Genomic DNA, 20,888 nt, shown 5'->3' on the forward strand with positions numbered 1-20,888 from the left:
TACCACACCAGGCTGGTGTCTCTTCTTGAGTGATTGTTCATATATGATTCTATACTCTTTTACATGGTCTAGCTTTCAAATGTGATTTCTTATTATTTGGGAAAGGAAAGTAAATTCTCCTGTTGATAGAAAGATCTTACAGTTTAACTTCCTTTGCTCTTACACATTGCATTCCCGTTGCATAAGATAATAAATCTCTTTCAATTTGTGCTATTTTCTGTCTTCAAAAATACGTTTTAATTATCTTACTGAATTATACTCTGGTTCTGTCTTGGGCTTCATCATTTTTCTGCTTTTATCGCTATCGTTTTCTGCTTCCATTTTTCTTTGTTGTTTTCTTTTTTTCCTTCTAGTGTTGATGAGGTCATATTACACATCTAACAGCAAAATCTGACAGTGTATAAAACAAATAAATTGAGAAATCTTAATGCTTGATAAATAAATTATATAACCAATTTAAAGTGTATTAAATTGGAATTGTTTGTATAGAAAATGATGATCTGAAGTTAGCTCAGCTATGAAAACAATACTAAAGAGCTGTTTTCCCTCAGTACTTCAAGGGTATTAATATGATCTCATCTTGTATGGAAGATATTCATTTTAGTATCTTGCACCTAATAACTTCAAGGCACATGAGAGGACCACACAGGGTTGTTCTGGCTGATAGTGCCAAGCAGAGATAACAGCCAGCAGTTAGGTGTAACAACCAGCCATAAGCATAGCCACCATGACTGGCATGTGCAGAAACCACCAATTCAACCCAGCTGGATCCTGAAAACTGACAGGCAGGGTCTTATGGCTCTTCCATCAACTGTGTGAGTTGGAGCAAACTGTGTGGCTTATTTGTAAACTAGTGCTTATCACACTTAACACCAGAGGGTTATTGTGAATTAAAATGACGACTCTCCATGGTATTATTAGGTTCGCTTTACTTGTGATACTGTGTACCAGAGACAGTTAAATGCTAATAGATATTTCAGAGTCAGCTATGGGAATGTGCATGTAAAATTAATTCTCAATCCTGTTCTCAATTCAATTTTATTGCTAAAAGTAATCACCATAGCAACCCATGAAGCTACTACCTATTCTCACATAAGGACCTAGAGATTCATTACCATCCTTTGGTGTGCCTCAGTTTAATTCAAGCAAGACTTGGCAGGAGGTACAAAGTTGTGATGCCATTTAAAGAACAGAATTAAAAAAAATGTGTACCACTGGTTTGAATACCTGAGCCCATAGCAGCTTAAGCAGATGCCTCACTGTGCTGTTATAAGAGAGAACGGCTAGTTCTCCTTGGCCTTGCTTTCTCATAATGCTGTTTTTGGAAAATGATTTTTACTAAAATAGCATATCCTATATCAATCTTGTTCAAATGCCAGAGTAGCTCTTGGAAGCAGACTGCAGTTATAGTGCATATTTTCATGGTGATACCGAGGAGAAAGGAGCTGAGTAACAGAAGGGAGCGCAGTGATGGGAGGAGAGTCTTTATGCAGAAACATTCGCACTTCTCAAAACGCCCATAGAAATTTCCTCCATATTGGTAGATGATAGCAAATGCTGTGTGTTAAAATGATCTTACAGGGTAAAGGGGGAGCAGCAATAATAGGAAGCATATGGTCATATCTCTGCAGCAGCAATAGTACGAATCAAGAATTATTGACAAGTTTCTATTCTGACGTGTAGAGGATAGTGAGGAAGGGCAGTTTCCTTCAGGCTTTGCTTTACCATTGTTTGCTGCAGACACACTGGTTTCATAGTCATCACGACCATCATCAGTTAAATACTTAATGTGTTGATTATGTAACATGCTTGCTCTGTACCCAGTAGCATCCCAAATACAGGACGTTTGCCTTCTTTGATATTAAGAACAACCACCCAAGGCAAATAATTTTCATCTGTAGTAGAAGAAATTCAATTATAGAGAAGGAAACTCAGTGTTTAGGCTAGACTTTGTAGATGTGTGGGGAGATAAAACTCAGATTATTAAACTTCTCATGTATTCATTAATATTATCCTCGTCAGCATTGATTATTAAAAACATTTATTGATATATGTGTCAGGTGCATGCAAAGAACTTCACCTTTACCAAGGCAAAGTGACAGAAAGGAGTGAAAGGGATGACTGTCTCAACACATGAGTTGATTCTGCTTTAATTCCTCAACCTTTTTGGTCCTTGGTGAATTCTTTGGGTTCCTTACAATACAACATTGAAACTCATGAATTTGTAGAAAGAATTGTAAAGAGCCTTGAACCTTTTGTGTCAAAAGAAGATAAAACTGGAAGTTGAAAATTTATGCCTATAGAATGCTAAAACAATGTTCTTGTCTTCTGGGATTATCAAATTTACTTTTAAGTGCCAGAGGCTCTGCCTTTGATAGTTCTGTGATTCTGTTCAAGGTAAGCGATCTCATTAGACCTGTGTTCACATCCACATGATAAAATAGTAAGCCTCTGGTCTCCCAGTCAGTCCTGGTAGAGTATGTATACAAACCCTCTCAGAGAGTTGTTTACAGAATCACAAGACACAACACAAAGATTTCATACAAACCTATGCTATTGAACATACCTCTAAAAGTTTTACTTTTTCCTTACCTTTCACTCCCTTGTTGTTTTTTCCTTCCCTCCATTCCTCTCTTCCCTCCTTCCTTCCATTCTTTTCATTTCTGCTTATATTTTGAGATACGGTCTTACTATGTGACCCAAGTGGGCCTTGAACTGTGTATTCCAGGTTGTCTTGGAACTTATGATCTTTATCCCTTCATATTTACCTACTCACAGCTGCAGCGATTCTTATTACTGTTATTTGTTGCTTAAACTCATAACAGAAAGAAATGTTATATTTTTTCCTGAAGATAGTATAAACAAATATATAGTGAGCTTTTTTATCTACATCCACAGATCTCTCTACATGAAAGGGAAAGCCTATTCCTAGGTTAAACAGTGTTCCTTAAACTCAATCTTTTCCGTCAGGAAAGCTCAAGTGTGAATGCCATGTGTCTTGATGAATATTTGCTCTTTCAAGTTCTCCCAGGCTGTTATTACTTTAAAAAAAAAACCCAACAAAAATAGCTGTGTTGTTTAGTAGCATTCTGCATAGCAAATGCCAAAAGTTGTTTGGCGTTCATCTATCAGATGACTATCTTCAATCCTCTGTATTCAAGGGACCCGTTTGAGTCTTCCTAAGGATTCCCAAAGGCTTCTCTGATATCTCAGCTGAATACTCTGCCATTATCACACATTGGTTTACTATGTTTAATCAGTGGCCAGAGAATGAAGATTGTTGGTTGGGAGCTAGGCGTATAAGAAAGCACGAGTGAAGGAGGGCGCTCTCAGTTACCCTAGGCTGTAGATAATGGTTTTTTCCAGGTCCTAGGAAATGTTGACACGGCGTAGTAATATGGATGCTGATTCATACCCAGAGAACAGCTCCCTGGCTTGCCATCCATGATCTTCTTGTTCTGAACATCATGGGAAAAGTAACAAGTGTATCTAGGTAATGATAAACTGATCTCTCATATCCACGGACTTTACCTAGGTATTTGCCATGTTTTGTGAGACAGGATTCATAGGAGTGAAGAATACAAAACTACTACATTGTTATTTTAAAGTTTTTGCAGGACACAAAAATATTTCCATTTGAGGCAGATATGGATAGAAAAAGAAATCTGAGAATTAAGAAAGGCAACTGCCCCAGTTCAGTAATGAGTACCTAGGCGATCTATATTGGCTGCAAAGTTTTTATTGGTTCATTAGCATCGTAAACAGAACTATCTACCAAAGGAAAAAATGACATTAGAATGTGATGATGTATAGCTGAGCAAATCAGCCAAGAACACTGTTATTTTAGGAACTGCTGAGAAGCCAGAGGTTCTAATGGCTCTCATAGGGATTAAACAAACAAAGCTAGTATTTTTCCCCATGCAGGATCAAATGAGAGATGGTACCTGACTAATTTAGTATCAAAACTAAGTATTTAATCATACCCACTGCCTATACTTTTCTGCTGTGACTTCAAATATCTGTGATTCATTCAAAACATTTATTTTTCTTCTCCATTTTGTTACATAAGTAATAAATGTTTGTTTCAAAAATCATAAACAGTATGAGTGAAATAAATCTCTCACTCTACTAATTTGATCTCTCAAAGGAGCAGCCTTTACCAATTTCATATTCAATCTCATCTTTTAGATTCCTGAGTATATGCATCCACATATATTTGTTTAGTCACATGCATTTAAAGTAGGATGATTTGATATGTATTTTTCTGTTGCTGTCTTCTATCTCACATCTAGCAGAAACTAATGATATTCTTCAAATTGTGTATTCCCCATCTGAGGATGGTAGTGTTCACTCCACACTCACCTACTGCCGTGGATGTAGGTTATTCCTCACCCAACTGTGATTAGCTGCGCGTTTGTCTTCCTTGGGAGGTGCTGTAACGACAAGATGGAGAAGGACCTGTCTGTTCTTTCAATTAGTTTGAGACCACACTGTGTGAGTCAGATGAATTTGTAACAAGTACCCTCCACATCTCAGCTGAGAAAGCTAAGAATTCCCAGTGCCACTCACTCTCATGTACCAAAAACCAAAATAGTCCCAGAAGACATTGTGCAAGGATGTTTTCTCAGCAGAAAAATCTGACATATCAAAACAGAATAGTTAAAAGGCAATTATTCAAAGCTTAAAGATCTTGTTCCTATTAAGTATTTGATTTGTTAAGTACTTTTCTAGCACTTACATACTGATTTTTATATCAACAGTTATTTGATATGGTTTAGGATACCTGTCAGGGTGGGGGAGAAGTTTTAATATCAGGAACTGCTGACGGTTGGTGCTGTGTCTCCATGTCCCAGAATACTGAAGTCAATAAAATATAATATTTCAATTTGTTTTTTTACGTCTTCAAAGTTCAGGTGTTCCAGGAACCAGCATTTTCTCTACTAGGCGTAATTCCAGGGTCAGCTATTCCCAGGACTATTGGCTACTTCTTTCATTTAGATTTTCTCTTTGGAGCCTAATTTCATGTTCTGATGTGGCTCTCATAATTATCATGGTCACAGTGCGCTTAGGAATGAATTACCTAGGAGTTCCCTATCTCAAGGCCATGCCTTGGGCCTCCTGTCTTTAATATGAAGCTTAAGATAGATTGATACCTAGTTCACACTCCACTCACATGGGCTCATCTCAAGGGGCCAGGGAGTTAATGACAAGCTAGCTAGAGCTTTAATCACTGGATATGAAACATAGTGGATAATTTCTCCTGCCTCCTTCACCCATTTTACAAGCAGACTGTGTTAAGATTCATTATACCTGCTGGGCTTGATGGTGTAGAACTGAAATTCCATCACCTCAGAGAACTAAAGTTGGAAGCCGAAATGGCAAGTTTACAGCTAATTGAAACCTTCAAAATAAAATGTAAAAAAAATAATAATAAAGGCTGGGGAATAGTAGAATGATTGCATAGTATGTACCAGGCTCTACTCTACTCCAGATTCAGTTCCCAGCAACACACACACACACACACGGGAGGGGGGGCAGGCAGTCAGAGGCATTTTTATTCAGCATTCCCTTGGACTCCCATGACATTGGTTGATTATTAGCTCTTTTTGTGATATACTTTCCTTTGACAAGCAGCAACACACGCACTTCCATCATTGTCTTCTCCCTGAGTCTCTGTCCTTATTTCTGTTTTCCTGGCTTATAGTCATTAATACAGAGTTTTCAAAGACATCACTGCTTGGATCCATCTTTCTGCAGAACAAGGTCTACATAGCAGTATTTCCATCAAAAGGATCAGGTAGATATCCTGCACACTGCCTATTACCTAGTTTATAGCTACTGTCCACTGGGTGCCCACTGACCACCTCACAGCTTCCTCAAGTTCTCGATACATCATTGGCTAATCAGACTCACTCTGCGGCTAACATTATTACATGACTATTTTAATCCTACAAAAAAGAAAACTTGAGAAATACTGACTGTTGTGTAACAGTTTCCCTGAATTGAACCATTCCCTCCAGGAGGCAGGGGAGCCTCACGCAATTCAGGATGTAAACAAAAAGTCACAAGTCTGGGAAAGTGGATATTTGGAGGATTCTCCAAGGCTCCTCCACACATTTATGGAAATAGTAAAGAGCGACTGGGAGGGGAGACCCCAAACAGTCGAGCTACAGAGAAGAGACTTTGGAGATTTGTTTGAGCTGCCTACAAGCCCTGCAAAGAGCTGCAGGGTTGCAGCTTTTGTGAGCCTTCATCTGTGCTTGGTGGGCTTGTTGGTGGTGCATCTCTATTATCAGACACCCCAGGTCATGTAAGCAACCCTCACCCATACTCTTGTTAAGAACCCTAATTAAAATCTCACTGGTTCACCAATTTGGACTTTGATGCCATCATTACTTTGGTCTCTTATGGGTTCTTTGTCTGAGGTGAGTAAGCAAGTTCATATGTTACTAAAATTACTTCCCCAGAGTAGCAGTAAAGCAATGTCTACCCCTCCACCCATGATCCCAATAGCAAGTTGAGACACAGTTCCGCCAAATTTCACTCTGGGAAACCAATGTATTTATTGGGTTTCCTTATAAAGCTAATGAGAAGGGTTCTCTACAGGGATGTGGACACTTTACTTAACTGTCTGTACGTGGAAAGCCTTACCAAACAGGGATTTCTATAGCCACATAAATGGAGTTCCCTCCTAATCTTTCCCAGATCCTATGTGCTCTAATCCTTCCCCAGGCCACATGCAGTATTGACAGGAGGAGGGGAGCAATATTCAGAGAAGCTTGAGCCCCACTCTGCACTTCTGTGGGCATGGAACCTGCCAACCAGGCCTTCAGATGATCTTTTGCAAGGGGGAACCACAGATGAACCCCCTAAGATTTTTTAAATTAGGAGCACTTTAAAACTAGGAATGAAATATTGTGCCAGGGTCTTGCAACTTCAGGATTAAGAATGGTTGACATTTTAAGACACCTTGATGGCATTCTAGGAAGGTCCTAAGAAAGAAATTTTTATTTTTAACATATATTGATTTTTAAGGAGGAGCAATTTAGGTGTTCTTATGAAAGCCAACAGACCCAGGCCGTCAGGTTGTCAGGGAGGTAGGGACAGGTAGAAAAGTTGAGTCCTGCTATGCAGAGGGGTAGAAAGCTAAAAAAAGAGTCCCATTGCAGCCAGGCAGGACACATGCAAGTGGCAGTAGCGGTCATCAACCAGGAGGTCAATGAACAGAATAAATGAACACAATCCTGACAGAAGGTTATAAGTGGTAAATCCAAGCATTATGTCTTGTTTACTTGACAGAAGATAATTCAGCACCACGGACAGCTCCCTACACACCCTGCAGTTATTTTATTTTTTGTTTGTTTTGGCTTTTTTTTTTTTTAAAAAAAATTACTTTATAAATAATGCCAATCAAAATTTCCACTTCCTCCCCTCCTCCCAATTCCCTCCTGCTCCTCCACACTCCCTCCCCTTCTCCCCCTCCAGTCCTGAGAGAGGGCAAGGTACCCTGCCCTGTGGGAAGTCCAAGGCCCTCCCAGCTCCATCCACGTTTAGGAAGGTACGCATCCAAATAGAATAAGATCCCCAAAAGCCAGTACATGCAGTAGAGGCAAATCCCAGTGCTATTATCATTGGCTTCTCAGTCTGCCCCAATTGTCAGCCATATTTAGAGGGTCCAGTTTGATCCCATGCTTGTTCAGTCCCAGTCCAGCTGGATTTGGTGAGCTCCCATTAGGTCAGGCACACTGTCTCAGTGGATGGACCAACCCCTCGCAGTCCTGACTATTTTGCTCATATTCTCCCTCCTTCCGCTCTTCAACTGGACCTTGGGAGCTCAGTCCAGTGCTCCGATGTGGGTCTCTGTCTCTATCTCCATCCATTGCCAGACAAAGGTTTTTATGGAGATATTCAAGATAGTCATCAGTCTGACAATGGGACAAGGCCAGTTCAGGCACCCTCTCATCCACTGTCCAGGGTCTTAGCTAGGGTCATCCCCGTGGACTCCTGGGAACTCCTCCAGAGCCAAGCCTCTTACTAACCCCAAAATGGCTCCCTCAATTAAGATATCTCCTTCCCTGCTCCCATATACATTCTTCCTCCATCTCAACCATCCCACTCCCCCAAGCTCTCCCCAACCCTCCCTTTCTCCCCTCTCTTTCCTTCTTTCTTCTCCCCACCCCCACCCCTTTCCACCCACACACTCCCAACTTTTGCCTGTAAAGAACAAAAGGGTGTTGTGTTCTGAAGCATTTTCCCCACCACAGTTTCTGCTGAGTAAACATGTTCATAGAGATTACACTTGGATCCCCACTTTAAGTCAAATATAAACAGCATTATATGAAAGAATTTGTGCAGTGGCTTCATGTTCCTGGAACCTAGAATATTACCGTCTACCAAAAAATTATAATCAGGAAAGTGGACCTGAGAGTTTGCTTAGAAGGTGAATTAACCCAGGAAGCATTGGCAAGGAAGGGGTTAAATGAGACAAGGATAAGAAAGGCTTTAATGAAGACTGTTCATGGAGCAGGCCACCATTGCCAGAACATTGTAGTAACTACTTTTTTGTTGCTGTAACACATTACCATAGCCAAGTCGATTTACAGAATAAAGAGTTTAGCTTAGCTTTCAGTTCCAGAGGGTTACAGCCATGACAACAGGGACAGCATGGCAGCAGGTGAGAGGCATGGTGGCTTAACAGCAGGGACAGCAAGAAGAGGCATGGTGGCTAGATGCTGACATTTGAGAGCGGAAAGAACAAATTGTGAGTAGAGTGAGCCTTAGCTCTCAAAGCGCATCTCTGATGACATGCTTCTCCAGCAAGGGCCTCCTCAACCTGCCCCAAAGCACCACTAACCGGGGACCAAGTGTTCCAATGCCTGAGACTCGGACCTCTAGGGATGTTGTGGGTCAAGGCCTAGGAATTCAACAAAGAGATACCAAACTTAAGGAATTTATCTACCTGACTCTTGTCAGCCTGGAAAATAATTATTTTTCTTTTAAAGAATTGTTTAATTTAAATTAACTCTCAGGAAACATGTGACAAAATTAATTTTAAGCTCAAATTGAATATTCTTGCATTTCGTTAAAACTTACATGTTTACAAAAATATTTTCCTATTAAACCATATTATCATTATAGTAACTTCTCAGGTTTTTCCCCTGAAAATTTAAAACTATTTAGGCATATATATGAATAAAACTGTTGTTGGAATTCAGCAACTGTTTCCATGTTTTCTCTTTATATGTTTATATCTCTTTCCACTAAGAACATGAGTCCTTACCTGAAGGTATCTTGTAATTTATCTCCTAAAATGAAGATGTCATCCCATGAAGCTGAAATGTGATTATGATCTAATAATAATAATAATAATGATCTAATAATAATCTTATGATATACATCTCCATCATTACTAAAAATACGTTTAGGATTGTGCTACTCATTGGAAGCCAACACGTTTTTAACAAACACAAGTCTTCCCCACGCACACTTCCACACAGCACTTGCTTCTTGAAGAAATCAGGCCTACTACCTTTTAAAATGGTCGCTATTGGAGATCTGTTTTCTAGGAGTGTTCAGTTCGTTCCTGCCATTCTTTTGTGTTGTTGAGACTGTAAATAGGATTCAGAGTCTTGATTATAGCCACATAGCATTTTTGGGAATGGCCCTGCCTAGCACTAATGTCTGGCAGTTTACTGGTGTAAGGGTTCTGACTCTGAAGCTATAGGTCTTCCACTGAAAGGAGTCCTCTCTGATTTTTAAGTATACATCTGTAGCATGTGGAGCTGAAATTAGACTGTGAGCATTTCATGGTGTGGACACCAGCTACACAGTGAGACAATAGCAAAAACTTTACCTATATCTCTGGGAATTGGAGATCCCCTAGAACTGGGAATTGATGTGAGATTTCCCTCTGTATGCTGTGAATACCATTGGTCAATAAAGAAACTCTCTTGGTCTGTGAAAGGAGACCAAAGAGTAAAGCTAGGCAGGGAAAACAAAACTGAATGCTGGGAGAAGGAAGGCAAAGTTTAGAAAGCCATGGAGCCGCCAGAAGAGAAAAATGCAAGCTGCCAGCTGGAACCTTGCCCCATAGGCCACAAGCCTTGTGGTAAAATATAAAATAATAGAAATTGGTTAATTTAATATGTAAGAGCTTGCTAGGAATATGCTAGAGTCATTGGCCAAGCAGTGTTATAAATAATATAGTTTCTGTGTGATTATTTCAGGGCTGGGCAGCCAGGAAATGAACAAATGGCCTCCTATAACAGGGAATCATTGAGAAGGTTTTAAATACTTATTCTATGATTCTTTAGCATAGAAACGTAAGACTAGGTTTCTGTCCTGCAATGAGGAAGAGCTCAAGTATGACAATTGGTTGTCAAAGGGACACCATTGTATAGTCAGTATAAAGTCCTACCATGTTTCTTTTCACACAGAAGGTTTTGAAAGACATAATTAAAATTACAAATACACACACTACAGAGAATTTTCTTATATCCTCCATTTCAATTTCCCTAATGTTAAGACTGTATGGTTCTTGTACAGTGATGGACATTCAGAAATGACGTTGACATGATACTTTCGACTCAATTACAGGGTTTATTGGAATTACTCCTATTTCTGGTCCTGAGTCTAAGCTACATCCCACCGTGCTATTAGCCACATGGTCTTTTCCCATCTGTGATAATTGTTCTCTTTCCTTTAAGGCCAGAAAGTCTTTGAAATATGCAGATTTGTTACTTTGTGTAACACGTTTTTATTTGGATCTGTCTGAGGCTTTTATCAGAATTAAAGTGAGGCTATGCATTTGTTTAGGAGCTGAATGTGTGCTCTCTCTTCCAAACCCTGATAAGGCAATTCTGAGCCCCAGTCTGAGAGTTTGGAGAGGTTGACTATTTTGGAAAGTAAATCTGCAATGAGGTGGAAATCTTTGTGAATGCAGTTAGGGCTCTTACAAGAAGAGACGTGGAGCTTGCTTCCCACCTCCTCCCTTGTCACTGTGTGAGGGCATGGCAGGGAGTTGTCCATCTGCAGACTAAGCCGGAAAACCAACCTCACCAGCCATCAGAACAACTTGTTCTTGACCTTGACATCCCAGGATGTAGAACTTGGAAAAGGAAATGCCTGTGTTTAACTCACACCACCCCATCCCTGTCCATGGTAATTTATTATGACAGAAATGCCAAGGAACATGTGCTATACTCTTTCAGTTCATCAGATCAAAGATGCCTGTTGGTGACCTGAAGACCCCTATCAGGTCTCTGAGGCTTTTTCTTTGGAAGGTGACATCCACAAGGCGCCTTCACTGTTGCTGCAACTTTCTTTGAAAACATGTAAGAAACTCCTTGTGATTGTGGACATACCCGGCTTCTCATCAGAGGGTTGTGCATTGATCTCTGCACCCCATCAAAGTGTCTTGGCTTCAACCAGTGTCCCAGGGGTATCTACTTCAAGGTGACCTCTTCTTTTTGTCCCTTCTATATTTTCCATGTCCTGTTTCTGTGAGGGAGGATAAACTCAGCGACCATTTCTTAGCTGTCTGAGCTGTGAGGGAAGTGGGTCAGGGGACCAGCCTCTTTGCAGTTCTCTGAGGGTTGGTGCTGGGCGGGTGAGGTCCAGCTGCTGCAGCTGCGGGGGAGGAGGGCACTTGCTTCCCTTGCTGTCACTCTAGTCTAGTTCCTGGTGTTTCCTTTCAGGAGGATGGCTCTCCATAACTAGCTACTTGCTCTTTGGGCCTTGTCTCCTGCCCACTCTTAGCAGGAGACTGTCCCTGTTCTCTTCCTTTGCAGCATAAACCCGTCTCCCAAGCTCCACAAACAGCTGTGTTTCCTCTAAGAGTCCCATGCTAGGGTGAAGACAATGATAGTTTCTCTAGATTTCTGAGCTACCATGCAGCATCTAGGACACGGGACCTTCTTGACAGGGATCTGACAGAGGAAAAATGAATATGAAATGGAGTATTTGTCACAAATAAGGTATGTTAGGGCATTGTTCTGAAATTAAAATTCATTCTTTTGGGAGGGTTGCAGCTGTATAAATCTTGACAAGTGTATATAGTTTCGTTATCCATGGAGATTGCAATATGGAAAGTTTCCTCCACCCAAAAATGTCCCTGTATCTTTTGTGGTCATCTATACCCATCTTTGGCAATTATTGGCCTCTTTTCTGCTCTTTAAATCTTTCCAGAATATGACATGAATGATGTTATAAAATACGTAGCCTTTAGAATTCGACTCCTTTCACTTAGCACAATGTTTGGAATCCATCCACGCTGCTCGTGCTGCGAACACGTCTGTCCACTTTGTTGTTGAGTCATGTTCATTTTATGTACTGACTGCTTTGTGTATTAGTCACTGGGCAGTGGATCGTTTCCACTTTTGAGGATTATAAATAAAATTATGACTAGCATTTATTCTCTCTCTCTCCCTCTCTCTCTCTTTGTGTGTGTGTGCGCGCACACACACAGACACAAAAGAGATAAATGGGGAGAGGGAGACAGACAGACAGACAGACGGATGGGCAGACAGATATAGAGATGGAAGGAGGGAGGGACAGAGAGACAGAGAGACAGAGACAGAGAGAGATAGAGAGAATTTTTTCCAATTTCATTGAGCATGCAGTTAGGAATGGCGTTGCCAGGCTGGATGAGCAGCCTTAGCGGTTGTCCAACAATGCTGCTGAGCAGGGCAGCCCTATTTGCGCTCTAATCAGCAATGTAGAGTTGTTTATCCCCACACTTCCCAATAAATCGCCTTATTGGCATTTGAAATCTTTTCATGTGCCTCCTTGACATTTGTACATTTCTCTACTGAAAAGTTCATTAAAATATTTTGCCCATTTCTTATTGGACTGTTTCCCTCTTGTTGGGTTTACATACTTTATTAATATTCTGAGCAGAACAAATGTTTTAAATATGGATCAAGCTCAATTTATTATTTTCCCTGTTACGGTTAGGGCTAACATTTATTTGCTTTGGTTGAGTAGCTTTTTTTCAAACCTCCCTGGGTGAATTACTTTCTTGATCTTGGTACATTTTCGGAAGAAAGCACACACTAGCTTCCATTCCCAGAGCTGTGTCCCAGGCTTAGTCTTCAATTCATTTCACTGTTATGTCCCTTAACTGGGAACAAGCTACTTCTCATATTAAATTCTGTATTGTCTTTTAGTAGAAGTCAAGATAATTGCCTGATAAGTGTGAAGATGATCAAGCCGCCTCCATGTTGTTAGCAAGTGGAAGATGCAAAAGGAATTAAGGGTTTGTAGCAAGAGAGCAGGCTAGACAGAGTGTTTCTGTTGGGTCCTTACCAGCAGCATAGCATGAGACGCATGAGTAGAGGGAATTCAGAGAGAGAGAGGCCACCTTCCTACCAACACTAACAGACCCCGGAACAGGAAGGGAAACATTTAGGGAACAGATATAAAAATTATTGATGTTCCACAGATGTAAGTGTATATCCAACTACTGATAAGAAAGAGGGGAAAAGTCAGGGGTTTCTTCATTGATGGTGTCATCACTACTTCTTGTGTAAAGTCATTTTCTTTGAAAATGCTGTGTGGTCTCAGTACCTCTAGAAGCCTGATTATCAAAAAGCGAGAGAGGAGAGCTAAACACAGAGCCTGAGGACTGTCTCCCAGGAGGTTCTTGCCATGGATGCTGGGCCCCATGTATGCAGCGTTTCATGACCTCTCTGTTTGGTGTTCACACACCTGCTGAAGATAGAACATGTAAGTAGGAGCATGTAAGTGCTGTATTGCTGTAAAATTGGACACTGGAGTGATATGCTCCCCGTACTAGGCTTCTCGGTCTAACTGCTGACAGATTCCTAGAAAAACAGAGACATTAGTGCTACAAAGGCAGAGTTCTGAACAGTTTCTCAACAGCCTGCCCTGCAGGGTATTCTCAAATAGAAATGGCCTTCTTTGGCAGCCATCGAGAGTGGAATTGTGGAAATCCTGACTCTGACAATACTTGTACTTCCCAGGGTGGGGTGGCCCTCCCGCCCCAGCCCTCTGTCCAAACCTGCTGCTAGGGTCATTTCTCACCACCCATCTTGCAAGCAAATTGTGCACCCTTGTTCAAGTAGGAGGGGACAGGATCTTATCAGACAGGACCTACCAGCTGGAACCAGAAAAAAATATGTCCATCTGGCCTGGGCAATGTGCCCTCCTGGAAAATTACTGAATAGTGCCAACTTCTATAAAAATACATTCCTTAAAATGCCAGCAGAAGGCAGAGACTTATGGAGAAATGAAGAAATTATGCAGCCTGTGCAGAGCCCCAATCTATCACCAGCCCTGGGTAATGGGAATAAATGCCCACCCAGTCTCACTGCCAAGAACATTAATAATTAGTTCATGGGAGCTGTCACCCAAGAATGTCCTGGCTCTGGTTCAGATTCCAGGCATGCGTGAATGTGATGCAAATGCACAGAGCCCACAGAGCCATGAGACATTTCGTTGTGCGTGGGCTGGCGTCAGAAGCAGCCTTCCTGCTACAGGGAGGCCATGAGAAAGGATGGCCTTGGGTCAGGGAGCTTGGCGAGTTCATCTAGCTGCCGTCCTTTGGTCCTCAGACACCCTTCGCTGAACCCAGGGTGGTGATATTTTCCTCCTGACGAATAAAGACAGCCAATTAATGATCATCATAGAACTTTCTTGCCTCTGCCTGAGGCAACTACCTTATTGCTCGAATGCCTCTTAACTGGACACCCAACTTTCTCCTCAGGTCCCATCTTACTTTGTGATATGGGCTTAGGTGTGTCCCCTGAAAATTTATGTGTTCTAGCTCCGATGTTTCAGACTGTGAATGAATTTTGGAATAGAGTCTATAGGGAAGTAAAAATGATGGCAACAAAATGGCTCCTAACTTGTATCCTTTTAAGAAAAGGATATTTGGGCCACCACAGAGCAAAGGTTACAGGAGGACAGAATCACCTGCTACCCCAGCACAGAAGAGCAGCCTCAGAGGACACCATTCCACTAAGTACCATCTTGGACTTTCAGCTTCCAGAACTGTTAAAAATTAATTTTTTGTTTAAGTTCCTCCTACTTAAGTTTGTGAAGCTTTATTATGGTGTCCTAAGAAACTAAGACACACTAATACCCTGCAAGTCGCTCAACTCATTCCTCTGACAACATACTGTCCTTCAGATTCCTCTCTCACAAAGGGCAAAGTGTTGGCCACAGGAATGAGGTTATTATTGTATGATTCTTGGTGATTATGTCCTGTTTGATAAGTGTAATTTTGAATTCAATGGTTTCACATGTAGTAGTAGGGTTGGAATTGAGGGTTTTGCGCATGTTAAATCAGTAAGCTATACCCCTAGTCTCTCGCCATTCCATCCTCTTCCATGATTCGTGGGTTTTTTTTTTTAGTTGGTTTGTTTTTTATTTAGATTTTTATTGAGAATGTTCCACTAAGCTACCAGGCAGACCTAAAACTCAAGATTCTCCATCTTCCTCACACCTTATCTCCCATGTTTGATCACCACTTCCTGACCCCTTTACTAATGTTCTTCCCCTGATCCCTGCTCCCCTTTCCACAAGGCATTCCTCACTTTCCAAGCTGACGGAGTCCACTGTTCCAGAGCTTGTGGGGGCAGCATCTGACTGGCTTTTGTATTTCTTGTTGCTTTTACTATTTTGCATATTGTAAGCTCCTTACCCATAACCGCCATATAACTAAGAGAGAAACAGAGAATGGAAGTATGTGACACCCTGCCCAGGACTGCTTACGTTTGAAGAGGTGACATGGGGTAACAATGTTAGCTAGGCTTTTGCTATCACGCAGACCTGGGTGCAGCACACACCATCTTCCCGCACACCCCTTTACCTCTCTATCTCTTGTTGTTCTCCTTAGGAGACACTTTCCCCTGCATTATAGGATTTCTGTGTGGACTCAGGGAGAGGTCCCATGTACAAAGCATATGCCATTGCTATGTCTAGAAAAATAAAGTTCCAACAGGTCAGAAACAGAGGCAAGAGGTCGCAAACTGCCATCTTTGCAGGAAGTTCTCACTTCCCGAGTTGTCCACAAACTGTCCTATGCCACATTAGGATGGAAAACAATGCTACTGTCTCTCTCTAAATCATTAGTCCTGAGAAGCAAGGTGGTGGGAGGAGAGTCTCAGGCAGTGAAGCCACCAAATCTGACAAGGAAGCTCTAAAACTTACTTAAGTGCTTCAGTGTGTGTGATCCATAGGGTGGCTGTATCATAGACTAGGCTAGTGGCTAGACCAGTACCTGGCTGGCATAGCACAGGAATGAGACGATAACGCCCAGGGAGGTGGGTTCATTTAGACAGCGATGGGATACAGGATTAACTGCTGGTGTACCTAGGGTGAGCTTCTCACCTCCTAACACTCTTACACCTGGGTGGATTCAGACAGGCAGAGAGCTGTGAACCAGAGAGCAAGTCGTTACAAGAACAACTGCTCCTTAGTTCTTAGTGGATTCTGCATCTGCTAATTCTCCTCTCCATTAAAATGTATTTATTTGTTGATTTGATTTATTATTTAGCAAATAAATTAAATCACAAACCAGTGTCTATGGCCTTCCCGGTCATTTGTAGATAGATATACACATTGCAGAAAATGTTTTAGTCACATGTTAGCTTTCCCAACACAGTCAGCAAAGAAATGGTCTTTCTGCCTCCAGTCGCACACTGCTCGTGTGTCCTTTTCATAGTCTAGGTAGTGTTCCATTTTCCACGTCTTCTGTTTTTTGTTGTGATTTCACTGGTTGAAACACCCCTTGCATAGAGCTGAAGTGTTTCCAGCACTACCAAGGCTAGTGAAAAGGTTGTATATGTCTTGTGGTGAAACACACAGGTGTTAGGGAAACTCCATGGATGAGTTATATAATGCAACTGCCGGGAGTTCAATGTAATGAACTCAACAATGAGTATCAATAAGCTGATGCTAAACAGGAGTCTATATATGATAAGACAGGTGAAAATGATTGACTGGGGGGGGGACTTCCGGGAATATAATCCTCAATTTCCTCTAAGAGCAATGGTTTAATATCACCTGGTTCACCATTTTCAGGGAGTTTATTCAGTATTACTATAAATTATGGGGGTGAGCTGACAGAATCTGGTATAAAACATCAGTCAAGGGTAGAAATGGTGAGACCAGGGACATGCAGGAAAGGGAGGGTCTTAAATGGCAGGACTAGTCATTGCCTTGCTGAGGGAGGGTCGCTAGCCATGCCAAATGATTAAATGTTCAATTTTACATCCTGAGGGCCATGAGAAGACTGGGTTTTAAAGAAGCTTTGGCAAGGAGTCGCTGCACTGAAACAACTCTCCAGACATCTAAACTGCACCAGCCGTTGTATATAACTTATAGACACGCATCCATCTATGTAAATAGGACTTAGGATGCCCCAGTCTGAGATGATGGACAGCTTACTGAAGAGCTGTGCCAAACCATACTTAGCTGTGCCAAAGGTGTGGTGGAGCAATCATCTGTAAAGAGTACGCTGGGTTATATGGACAGAAACACTGCCAGTATGGATGGAAGGGAATGGTAAGGAAGGTAGATAGAGAAGGAGGCAAGCAGGCAAGCTACCAGGAGTTCTTGGCTTTGACAGGCTGTACATATGCCTTACTTTCAAGATGAGGGGAAATGACTCCCACAGAGACTAGTAGTTAACAGTGGCTGCCATCTTGGTTCTAATGGGCTAGATAGGTTTTACCCTGAGGACAGAGCTAAGGGACAAGGAATTCTTCCGAAATCACGAGGGTGACACTGCCACTGAAGTGGGTCCGGGAGACAGGACACAACGTCGAATAAAGGCCACACTGAGACTTGTGATCTAGTTGGGGATTAGGACTTGCTTGGGACTTACTATATAGGGTTTCCTTCTGATAGTTGCTTTGGGGATGGAAATGTCTATTGGAACCTAGCCCACTACTGTGTTTCAGAATCATATCATATATTTGGCTTCTTAGATCCATAGTGGAAGAATGATATTGCCTTTGGGATTGCCTATCTCTCTCTGGTTTAGACATTAGTTAGCTGAGACTTAAGCATTCAGAGTGGAAGCTAGAATGAGTTACAGTTTTTATGGCTATAAAGGTAGAGTAAACATATTTTGCATGTGAGAGCAACATAGATTTCAGGGCAACAGATGTGAAATGCTATATATCACATTCCTCAAAATTCATATGCCTAGGCTCTACTTCCCAACGGGATAGTATTTGGTGCCTAGGTCTTTGAGACCTGCTGTGGGACATTGGTCTGTATCCTGTCAATTATATTTTAAATAAACGCTGATTGTCCAGTAACCAGGCAGAAAGTATAGGTGGGACAACCAGACAGGAAGTAGAGGCGGGTCAATGAGGACAGGAGAATTCTGGGAAGAAGGAAGCAGATTGTGCAGTCCTGGCCCAGACACAGAAGAAGGAGGATGTGACTGCCTCGCCGAAAAAGGTACTGAGCCATGTGGCTAACATAGACAAGAATAATGGGCTAATATAAGTTATAAGAGTTAATAAGAAGCCTGAGCTAATGGGACAATCAGTTTATAACTAATGTAGACTCCTGTGTGATTTCTTTGGGACTTAATAACTGTGGGAACCGGACAGGACAGAAAACCTCAGACAACAGAGAACTAATTGGATTTCGTGAGTTCAGGGGACTTTGAGGTCAACACCCCTTCCATGTGGCAGTAGGACCGGTGTCCTTGTAGGAAAAGACACCATAGAGTTTGTAGTCCCTTGTCCTTACCTTCTCCCATGTGAGAATGCAGCAAAGGCAGCCATGAGTAAGCCAGGAAGAAAATCCCTCTACCTGAAATTAAAGTTGCTGTTTTGATCTCGGATTTCCAGTCCTCCTAACTGTGAAACAGTGCTATTTCCATTTCAGTAATCCAGACTGTGGCATTTTGCATGGCACCTGTGCAGACTAAAAGAGTGTGCAAGCTCTGAAGTTCTTAAAGGCAGTTTTGGAGGCAAAGTAAGGAGTCAATATGTGCAGTGCGACAATGGTCTCTTATCCTGTCACTTGTATTATTTTTAATAAAATGCTGATTGCCCCATAGCCAGGCAGGAAGTATAGGTGGGGAGATGGTGGCCAGGCTGGAAGTAGAGGCATGGCAATGAGAATTATGGGAAGAGGAAAGTTTTAATCTGCAGCTGTCACCAAGACACAGAAGAAGCCAGACACAGAGCAAGCAAGATGTGACTGCCTCACCGAAAAAGATACCAAGCCATGTGGCTAACACAGACAAGAATTATGGGCTAATATCAGTTATAAGAGTTAACAAGAAGCCTGAGCTACTAGGCCAACCAGTTTATGATTAATGCAGACCTCTGTGTGGTTTCTTTGAGACTTAACAACTACAGGAACTGGGAAGGACAGAAACCTCAGTCACCAAGTGTGTGTGTGTGTGTGTGTGTGTGTGTGTGTGTGTGCTCACACAGGTAACAGTCAGCTTGAGTGTTATATATGTGGTTATGTTTTCATTAGGAAACTCCTTGAGAGAAGGAAAATGGCTCAGTACTCTAAATCAAATTCCTTCTTTCATCTGATTAAACATACACATAGATAGAATATTACATTTGACACTATTCAGAACATAGTGGAGTCTCCTGGATTGGTAGGAAGGGGAGTTGAGTCCAGAGCCCAGTTTTGCAATCAACCAGCTAACCACGCTCCAGTTTTCTGAATAGTTTAATGCATATAATCTCATTGTGTCTGCTCTGCTCAGATCATTGCAGGAGAGCACGTTTGTAAAGAGATGTTTAAAGCCTATAAAAATGCAAAGCATGATCCCAGTGGAAACAGAAATGGCCTCTGCATTGCTGGAAACCCAAGCCTGAAATAATTTTTTTTTGTTTTGTTTTTCGAGACAGGGTTTCTCTGTAGCTTTGGTGCCTGTCCTGGAACTAGCTCTTGTAGACCAGGCTGGCCTCGAACTCCCAGAGATCCACCTGCCTCTGCCTCCTGAGTGCTGGGATTAAAGGCGTGCACCACCACCGCCTGGCCTGAAATAATTTTTGAAAGGGAGAAATTCACTTAGGACTTTCTAAGTGTCACATTTCTCTCCATGGCTTGGGATCACCAGACAACCCAAGAAATGCTACATGAGGAACATAATCTCTACATCATGATGATAGTCACTTAGATGGGGCTCCATTTTCTGCTCACATATCTCTGAACAAACCGTCCTACATGTCTACAGGTCCCGCCCCAGTTAAAATTCTGCAAACAAATAGCAATCACAATCACCACTACCACAATAAGAGCAAAACCACAGACTGGAATGAAAGTGGCCAGAGGCTCAACCAATCCAGCTGCAAGTATCTGTGCACTTGTTAGTGCTTGGGGTGGCTGCAAACAGTTAGGGAGGTACCCATAGCGTAAAGCGGTCAGGTAGTCCCAGAGATGTCCCATTCAGTTCTGTGACAGGTGCTAACAGTATATGTCAAGATGCAAGATTTTAGAGGAGGTGGAAAGGGGAAAAGTTGAACTAATTATGGAAATTCCTGCTGAAAACAAGAGACTGGAGCTGGGCACTGATGGCTGATCAAGACTGTATATGGGAAAAATAGTTTTACAAGTGCGAATGTGGGTGCAGGAAGCTCTACGCGAATCTGCTGGCTGGGATTGTGCAGGCAGAATGGCATCCATCTTGAATCAGTATATGGGCGGAGTCATCAGCAAAGTGTTCATAAACATCAGGGGTTCTGCTCCTTTCTCCTAAAGAACAAGATCCTTAAAGTGCATGAGCTGTGGAGATTTTAAGTTTGAAAATAGAGGGTACTGGGAAGGTGACTCGGTGGGTGAAGTGATTTCTGTGCAAGTATGAGAATCTAGTTTGGATGTCCAGCACTTATTTAAAAAGCCAGGCATAGTGGTGTCTGCCTATAATCCCGGCAGTG

This window comes from Microtus pennsylvanicus, chromosome 2 (genome assembly GCF_037038515.1).
Source record: "Microtus pennsylvanicus isolate mMicPen1 chromosome 2, mMicPen1.hap1, whole genome shotgun sequence".
Lineage (NCBI taxonomy): Eukaryota > Metazoa > Chordata > Mammalia > Rodentia > Cricetidae > Microtus > Microtus pennsylvanicus.